We start from the raw sequence: 8,126 nt of genomic DNA on the forward strand, positions 1-8,126 counted from the left end.
CAATGTCTACACTGACATACAGGGAAGACCAGGGATAGAAGTTATAATTAGAGGTAGCAGAGTGAGGGGATAAGAGTAGGTGCCGGTTTAGTTGGCTTGGGTTCAAAGCCTGGATCCATTACTTGTGTGACTTTGGGCAAATTACTACAACACTCAGTGCCTCAGTTCTATACCTGTGTCATAGCGTTGATGTGAGAATGAAATTAAATAAAGATATGAGTAGTACCTAGAACAGAGTACTACTGTTCTAGTAGTACTCTGGCCAGGAAACTTGTCTGCTTCCATCCCTGGCCTTTCCCAACCCTTTTAAACTCTAGCCTTCCAAACACTGATTAAATTGGGAAAATGGAGGCGATTCTGTGTTATTCTCCACCTTCATCCTAAAATTGCTTTCAGAAAATAAAAAGCCAATCAAACCTGAGACTGCATGTTTGTCTCTCCTGAGGAACATTTACATCTTAGCAGAAGTCAAGGACAAAGGAATTGGACTAGATCAATTCTTCTCACTCCCTTTCCTAAATCAGCAAATAAAAAAAAAAATTAAAAATTGTATGGAAATCAACAAAGAAAAGAATCTCTAGGCTGGGACAGGGGTGGGGACCTGGAGCTGTCCTATTTACTCTTCCTTGCTCCTTGGGGCAGCCTGTGAGGACATTTCTACTGAACCTCTAGGGCCCTGAGGAGCCTAGTTATAAACCATCAGCCCAGATCATCTTTTAAATTCCTTGCGTGAAGATCTTTAAGATGCATTAAGAGAAAAGAGTGAGGGACAGACTAGCTCGTGTTGGTTTGGTCCAATTTCTCACCCAGTACTTGGCATGTTTCTAGTACTTATGTGTATGTAAATATTCAGAAAAAGAACTAGAGGAATCCATGACGTCTGTGAGAACAGATCCTTCTAGGAAAGGCAAAGGTATTAAAGGAAATCTAGAGGGCTTCCAAACCTGAATTGTTTGAAAACTTGTTTGTAGTATTTATGTATTTAGATATTATTTGTATAAATAAAATAAATTGAAAATAATAAACCTTCTGAATGCCTATGTGTCTGTAATAAAATAATTTTAATTATCACCTCACAGCATGTTGAAAGAATATATTTGTTTATATCAAACAATAATTACTTCTTATTTATACACATCTTCATTCACATGTGATATACCTTTAGTAGTTTTAAGGTATTTGATGCACACATGTCTGATTTATTTATATGTATCGACATGGTGATTCTTTAAAGGATAAACTGATAGAAGATTGAAGGTGCCTTTAACAAAGAACTCCTTTGCTTCTTTCTTCTTCTTTCCTTAATCAATAAGAAGCCACATTTTACCACAGGCAGACCCTGACCCAAGGATGTCTGAGGAGACTTTATAGTGAAAAGCATTCCTCTCACGTTGCGAGAAGGTATTTTACTTTTCACTCACCTCGCTAGGCAGGTCCAAGAATGAGGGTTTTCCTTAGCTCAAAAGGAAACTGAGTGGACCATTTTTTTTTTTTTTTTTTAGAAGACAAGTTTATAGCCTGCCATAGCTTTCACCACCTGCTGCCTAACACAAAGTTTCTATTTCAAAGGAGGCATAGAAGTGTGCAGGGCAAACAATCTCTCTGTTGATTCCCAGTCCCCCAATGTCACTTATTTGCAATTAAAACCTGCAATGATTCTGATTTGTTGTAATTTCAATGATATCTTGCCTCTGCCGTGCCAAGACTGACTTTCCAAGTTCTGGTCCTCTTTCTCTGTGCTTCATATTAAACTGTCTTCTGTATATAACTGCAGCCAAACTGTAAAAAGGTGTAGAACTAGTATCTACAAATAGTAGAGATGTGAAGGGGAGCAGAGCCTGCCTTGAATGCCCAGGAAAAGGACTCATTCACCCATTCACATAGTTGTTTATTGAGTTTCTACTATGTGCCAGCAACAGCAATCATTACTAGGGATGCAAAAAATGAGACTTGATTCATAAGCCTGAAAGACTCAACATATTGATATTTCCAAGGAATCTTAGCCCACAAATTTAAAGTGAAAAAGAAATATAAAGTTGCTCCTGTCTACTTCTTAGAAAACTGGTCTCGTTCCAGTTAGTACAACTGAACATAGCTTATTAGATAGTAGATACATATAGATTTTTATGTACTAAAAATTGACATATCAGTATGTATATCTTGACAAATTATAAATGATCCTTTAAAAAAATTCTTATTTCTTTTTTCTAGTGGCGTGTGAATTTCTTTTTTGTTTTTATCAAATGAATTACTTGACAGGGGAACTTTAATTTATTTGAGTGTGTAGAAAACTGCAGAAAAAAAAGAGTGAGAATGTTCTCTCATTTAAAGAGCACTGGTCCAGCCAGGAAGGCCATTCCCTGGACAATTGGAGAAATGTAAATATGGGCTGCATATTATGTAGTAGCATGTTTGTGTTAACTTTTCTGATGTGATAATTGCACTATAGTCATGTGGCATGATGTCCTTGCTCTTAGAAGTGCTCAAGTTTTTGTGAGTGAAGTGTCATGAGGTCTGTAAGAAATACTTAAATGACTCAGCTGAAAATAAATAAATAAAATTTTAAAATAAATGGGAATAATTAAAATTAAACAGTATGTATCATACATAAAATTATATAGTATGGATTATATGTAAAGTTGTATAGTATGTATTGTATATAAAATTATACACATGCACATATATAGAAAGAGAGAGAGGGATGAGCAAATACATAACGTGGTACCAACTGGTGAATCTGAATGAGCAACACGTGGGTGTTTTTATACCACTTTCGGAACTTTTCTGTAGGTGTGAAAGTTTTAAAATTAAAAATCAGGATGAGTAGAATAAAAAGCCTCAGTCTCTGGAATGATGAATCTATCCCATAAATGGAACTTTCTCCAAGTCTCTGGCATTACTTGGACCTTTCACTATTGGCATGCTGTGTTTCATCTCAAGCAAAAAAGACCTCCCCCCCAAAAAACAAAAAACAACAACAAAGAAAACTAGGAGGATTTCATAGATTCTGGGTCCACTGCCATTTCTTCATTCTGACATGTTCTGCTGGTTCCGTTCATTGAAATGACTGATGCCCAGGTCATAATTTGAACGTTGGAGGTACTGGATAGCTGTGGATTTTTCTCAATTATTATACCTGTCATATCTAAGCGCTATTGATTCTAGGATGCACTTTAAAAAAAAATACTATTATGAAAGAAAAGGGTCTATCAACTATAAGATGCCATCAATTCCAAGATGCATGGTGATATCAAAGATGTGTAAATTTGAAAAAAAGAGCATCTTAGAATTTATGAGGCTTCGTATTATCACCAGGATTATAGGGAGGAGCAAGGCAAAGTGTGGGTGGAGAGAGCAGACCAATGTGTATTTCGGAAATAACCCCCAGAGAGCCAGAACTCCTGGTGTCCAGGAATACCCATCGTTAAAACCTAAAGAAACAGAACATGCTCCTGATAAGAGCTACGATTATGAGTAGCTCATAATCGTTTGGCCACTCCTGTTCCTTCTAGTTTACTGAAAGTCAGGCACTTTGCATATATGTTCTCATTTTATCTTCACAACGAACCTGTGGGAAATTTGCAGACAGAGAAACCGGAGGGCTAGAGAGATCGACTAACTTGCCTAGTGTCACACAGGAAGGAGGAGGCGGAGCTGTGTCTCACAAGCAAGCAGACAACTGATGTCGACTTTGCACTTTAACCACTGTTCTCTATACACTTTGCTCCAAATGTTAAAAAAAAAAAAAAAAGCATCGAGGAAAAGGCTGTGGTTATATAAATTTAAAAAAATAAGAACACACATAGAATGAAGTCTGGAAATCTGGGTTGTCTCATCAGTGAGGACTTTCCAGATCATTCTATATTAAAAAGCTAGCCCCTTCCTGCTCCCATGCACCCACCCCTCTTTTTCTACTTAATTTTTCTCTATAGCACTTACCACCGTACGCCCTATTGTATATTTCTTTGTTCAGTGCCTGCACCTTTAACAGTGTCTAACACATAGTAGGTGCTAAATATTTGCTGTATGAAAGGGTGAATGGGTTCTAGTCCTGCGTTCGTCGTTTATTACACGGTCAGTCTGATTCCAAAGTGCTTGATTTTAACCTTCCTCTAAACTGCCCAAGAGCCTCCCTGCTCTGTCATCTGTACCAGCTCTTCTCAGCTTCTTTCTGTAGCTCTTTGTAATTGGAGACTGTGTTTCTTTGCTTGCCATGTTAGTGCTTCTCTCCATTCTCATCTTGTCAAATTAAAGTTAGGGTTCCTTTTTTTTTGTCTCCAATAGCAATTCTCGTCCCTCTGCTCATTTTTGGAAGCAGTGCATAGATGAATAACTCTTTAGATTGGTTCCTTGGCTGATGGTGGGCAAAACAAAGAAAGAAAGAGAAGGATATGAGGCCATCCTGGCGCAGGCTTTGTACCGACCCCTGCCGGGTGCTCCTACAGATTGTCTCCAGCTGGGACTCTGGCACCACCCATCCTGTATTCTCTAGAACTTGCCCTCTTCCGTCAAAGCTTTTCTCCCAGGTTATTTACCTCTCATTCTCCAAAGATGCCCTGCCTCCTACTTCTCAGATCATGTAGGGACCCACCAACTGCCTGCTTCCCAATGTGAGCACTGGTCGGTCTACGCTCTGTCCTGCCTACTGCTGTCAGGTCCAATGAAACGGGAGCATCAGTTCCTACCTGAGGCGAGTTCTCTGCTTCTCTTTAGTCTACCCTCTGCCTTCACTGAGGCTTTGCTCTGTCAACTGTCTGCTCTTTTCCATTATCTCCACTGTTTGCCTTTCTAGTGTGTCATTTTCATCAGAATTTAAAGCAACTTAAGTTTCTGCTATTTGAAAGGAAAAAACAAGAGCAAAGCCTCAGCATCACCTTCTAGTCAAGTTTCAAAATTTACATATATACACACACATATATGTGTGTGTGTTGTAGCCGCCAGCCCCCGAAAGACACATGGACCACCAGAAATCAGTGAGTTATAGGAAATATACTCTTTATTCAGCCAGCTGGGTCTGCCAGGGGTACGCAGACCCCAAATTAAGCAGCCCCAAAATGTAGAGTTATAGGGTTTCTAAGCCCTAAACCCCATTCCGCATTCTGTCTGAACACAAAAGTCTGTTTTTCTTCTATTTACTAACTGTCAACCCACAGGTCGGTTGGGCAAGCGGGGGTACAGAAGCAGAAAGCTTATTGTTAGAATGTTATGTTCCCATGGGTGATAACCTATGTTCCCACGGGCCATAGCCAAGCAGTAATTTTCCAGCCAGCACATGTGTAAATATATGTGATTTTGCACAAATATGATCACACCGTACGGTGCCTGAACATTTCATTTTGTAAAGGGGATGCTATTTTTGCTAACAGTAATGGAGGCATATACATTTTTTTCTCACTTCATGTTTCTTGGCCTTTAATACCTGAAATGGAACTTTGAGGTCAATTACTCCAGGGGAGCAAAGAGCTGGGCTTTGCCTCTTTAGCCAGACAATTGGCTTAGTGGATTAGACCAACCCCACTGTTTCTCTGTCCCAAGTCTCACCACTTTCTGAGTCACTCCCAATACTGCTGACCCAGGGACCTCTCTAAACAAACAATCTGATCACTTCGCTTAAAACTTTTCAGTGAATCCTCATTGTCCTCAGAATAAGTCCTAAACACCTTGATGTCATTTATAAGACATGTCTTGATCGGGTTCTCTTCCACCTCCTCCTGCCTCTTGGGGCAGACTGTGTTATTGTTCTTAACAATTTAGTGCCCCTCCCTGGGGGAAAGATTATACTTCCCTGCCCCACTAATGTCAAGCTTAGCCACACGACTTGCTTTGGCCAATGAAATGTGAGCAGCAATGGCACTTCCTGGCAGAAGTTTAATAGCCAGTGCATGGTTTACATTCCCTCTCTCACGAGACCAGTAATGTTCCATACAGAGGTTATTCCTCTAGCTCCTGGAGTGAATACAAAATAAGCAGAACTCCCACTGATTCTCAATGGACATGCAATATTAGGAGAAATCAATCCTTGTTGTAAGCCACTGAGATTTGGGGGCCATTTGTCACTGGAATATAACTTACTTTGTCCTGACTGGTATAGTTTTGCAATCTTGTCTCTTGCCATTTCCTTTTTCATGTCATACTCTAATCCCGTTTTGAGTCTACTCACAGTAAGAAATTTATTTTACATCATAACCTCGTATTCACTTCACAGATATACATAGATACACTCATAAATTAAACAAAAGCTCTACAAAAATATCCTTATTGCGTGCAATTCACTCTGACACATTCTATTCCATTTAAGTAAAAATGCTTACCCACTAAGTTGATTTCATGACTCATTAATGAGTCACAACTATGTTTGAAAAACATTGCTCTATCCTATTGAAAAAACTTGCACTTCCCTTTATGCACTCTTAAATGTCCTTCAGGCCTCTGTTAGGAAGTCATCTATTTTAGAACTCTTACTATTGCAGGGTGGCCTCAGTAGTCCCATAGCACCCAGCTCACTATTTTGTACTTGGCTCACTTCTTTCTTCTTCCTGCCTCCCTCCATCCCTGTTCCTGGCTCCTATTTTGGCACCATTGTGCTCTCGAGAAGTCAGTCTCTTCTTCTTCAAAGACCAATTTACTTATCTGTACAACGGATATAAAAATACCTATCTAGCAAAGCTGTTCTGAAGGTTAAGTGATAGGACATAGAAAAAGCCCCGCAGCGTGGTGTCTGGCACAGGATCGGCATTCATAACCGAGAGCTTTGATCATGGTGGTGTTGCTTCCACTTCCCTATGAACTCTGCTGATAATGGGAAAGGAGCTTCCCATAATTCTCTCTCAGACTATACTTGTCATGTGGTCTAAATTTGCTGCTGCTTCTCTCTTTTTTTTTTGTAGCAGCTCTTGCATTTTTGACCTGGCATTTGGGATTCGGCTTGCTCTTCTGCTCCTTTCCTAAGCCAAATTACGCCCTCCCATCTTTTGGTTTTGTCTGGTCTCTTGTCTACATTTTCAATGTCTTCCCCAAGGGATGTGAACCCCTCTGCTATCTGCCCTCACCTGGCCCAGCTGTTTTTAGGTGACTTAATCTTTTCACATTGTTCCGTTTCTAAGTACCAAAAAGGTCAGATTTTCCAGGTAACTCCCACAGATGCCTCCTCTGTCTCTGAAAAATACTTGACATTGATGTTCTAACACACCTCTGGTGCCTGCAAATGCCACTCCTTAACTCCTAACTCCCAAGCTCCTTTGGGAGGAAAGAGGGTGACACCAGCTCATTAAGGGTCATGCCTTCGTGAAAACACACCACCTGTAGTCCTGTGCAACAATAATGAGAGAATTTTCAAAGTGCTAATCTATCCGAGCTTTTCATTACAGAGGCAAGAAGCCCTCAGAAGTTTCTAGGGACAGCTGGAAGGACACGTCTGACCCATTCTGAATTTTATCACTGGTTTGCAAATTACCTGGGGACTGACTATTCTTTTCTATCTCCTTTATTGGAGGAGTTCATCCACAACCTGCTAACATTTCAGACTGATTTCAGGAATATTTTTTACCCTTTTCAATATACTCGCCATGGGGTTAGAAGTTAAAGATGACATCCCAAAGCACAAAATATTTATCTACCTTCCAGCTCCCTCCTCCTTCCCTAAATTCCAGTTGAGAGACTTTCAAGCAAACAAAAAAGTCCCAGATGGAGATATGGAAATGAGAGAAGTTGTCTCTCACTTGCTTTTTGGCAAGACGTTATTCTAAGTGTTCAAATAACCCAATGACCACAGGCCGCATTGGCGTTTTGTGGTAACCAGAGTGGATTAATGGGGATAGGACCACGGGTAAGGACCTAAGGTTGTCATTGTCATAGAAAGGCAGTTCAACAGGGACAGACTTTCCTTCAAAATGATGATAATGATTCCTCTTTCGCTGGGTCCTTTAGTTGTGTCAATATAAGAAATGTCCAAACCTGTAGAGAACTTTTAGAAGAGTTTATTTGAGCCTAGACAGATGATAAGATCTCAAATGCTCCAAAGAATAAGTTTGCGGTTTCTTATGCATTTGGAATTAAAGAGGGTAAGTTAGGAAGATTACATGAAGGTGGAATAAAGCAAGGCAGGAATTGGATTATAGAATAGTTAA

Source organism: Pteropus vampyrus, unplaced genomic scaffold, assembly GCF_000151845.1.
Source record: "Pteropus vampyrus isolate Shadow unplaced genomic scaffold, Pvam_2.0 Scaffold80, whole genome shotgun sequence".
NCBI classification, from domain to species: Eukaryota; Metazoa; Chordata; class Mammalia; order Chiroptera; family Pteropodidae; genus Pteropus; species Pteropus vampyrus.